This window comes from Branchiostoma floridae, chromosome 8 (assembly GCF_000003815.2).
Source record: "Branchiostoma floridae strain S238N-H82 chromosome 8, Bfl_VNyyK, whole genome shotgun sequence".
Taxonomy (NCBI): Eukaryota; Metazoa; Chordata; class Leptocardii; order Amphioxiformes; family Branchiostomatidae; genus Branchiostoma; species Branchiostoma floridae.
The window spans coordinates 9921312-9923045 of NC_049986.1; the positions used below are offsets into that span (position 1 = coordinate 9921312).

A 1734-nucleotide genomic window follows, 5' to 3' on the forward strand; every position below is an offset into this window, starting at 1 on the left:
GAAAGTGTGTCACAAAGCCAGCCTACATACTGCCACAGGGGCCACAATGTTAGAATTACCCTCACATTCCCAGAAATTCAATATTTGTAAACAATCGGAAGTCGGGTGAACGTCGCCCAAACGTCGCCCGACTAACGGGCGTTCGCCATCCGATTTGCGCTCGATGATTAATAACTATGTCTGTGCTCGCCTATCGGTCTTCAATCGTTGGATTGACGCAAGACTATTGACCGATACCCTTGCGAGGTACGCACGATTTGCACGCACGATCTTCGACTCGGTAACGAGCTCTGCGATCTCGGAGATCTCTTGCCGCTTGTGTTATACCCCCCTCACATTTGGCGCGATTCGATCGGAAGACTAGTTTACGAGCTCTAAATGACATTTTCGTGAGTAAGACGTCCGGTGTTCTCACGATCATCTTGCGATTTTTAGGGATCGCCGGCAATTTTCAGGAGTCTTACGACGGTCGCGGTGCAGCGAAACATGTTCTTAACATAAGCGACAAGTCGCAGGAGATCTCCGAGATCGCAGAGCTCGTTACCGAGTCGCAGATCGTGCGTGCAAATGGTGAGTACCTCGCAAGGGTATCGGTCAGTAGTCTTGCGTCAATCCAACGATTGAAGACCGATAGGCGAGCACAGACATAGTCATTAATCATCGAGCGCAAATCGGATGGAGAACGCCCGTCAGTCGGGCGACGTTCCGGCGACGTTCGCCCGACATCCGTTTGTTTACAAATATTGAATTTCTGGGAATGTGAGGGTAATTGTAAGATTGTGGCCCCTGTGGTAGTATGTAGGCTGGCTTTGTGACACACTTTCCTTTCCTATGTCATTTCTATTATGCCCGCGCATTCCATTCGTTGGTTAAAAAGATTCCGACAACAAAATAAGCAACATTTGTTGATGTCTTGCCTTTTTGAGGAACGTTTTGTGTTATCTTGTCCGCGTGCAAGCGGTCATGGGAGGTTCATTATCATAGATTTATTCACCGTCGATCGCACGAGTCTCGCTTATATGTGAGGGCGACAGTTTTTGGGCGAAAAATACGCAAGACCATCTTGAGATCTTAAAATCAGCCGACCTTCCTGCGATCGCGAAGTACGTCCGAAGATGGTATATAATGTGAGGCGGGTATTAAGAAACATGTTTCGCTGCACCGCGACCGTCGTAAGACTCCTGAAAATTGCCGGCGATCCCTAAAAATCGCAAGATGATCGTGAGAACACCGGACGTCTTACTCACGAAAATGTCATTTAGAGCTCGTAAACTAGTCTTCCGATCGAATCGCGCCTTATGTGAGGGGGGTATTACCAATCTAAAGATTCTAATCGCAATAATTGTCATGTTTTAATTTATTGTGATGTAAAGCCCTTGAAATGTTAACCGTTATACTTTTAACTTGCTTGTAAAGTCTGAAACAATTCAGCCTCGGCTGCTATTTCTAGACTATTTGTATGCAATAAACCGGTATTATTTTTCTGAGACCTTTTAGTTAGCAAAGCCCCGAAGAGAAATGGGTATATCGTACCATATATATGGTACGGTGATCACCCTGAACAAGGAGGTCCAAAACTTCTTCGCCCTGAATTAACAAAACAAAGTTCAAAGGGCAAAGTTCAACGTGCAAAGTAGTGCGCGGCTGTGGGTGGGGTGCGTACCGTACCTCCACGTCCAAAGTCTCTATCCTGAATGTGTACGTTAGTGTTCTATTAGACGTTTGGACGTGACA

The 1734-nt window shown here is 46.3% G+C and overlaps 1 protein-coding gene across 1 annotated transcript in view; it reads left to right on the forward strand.

Moving 5' to 3' along the window:
• The first annotated feature begins 1603 nt into the window (after nt 1–1603).
• Nucleotides 1604–1734, forward strand: part of LOC118421264 — a 5117-nt gene continuing 4986 nt past the window's right edge. The window contains exon 1 of the mRNA XM_035828479.1: nt 1604–1729. The gene's annotated coding sequence lies outside the window, so the exon portion shown is untranslated. The remainder of the gene's footprint in view (nt 1730–1734) is intronic.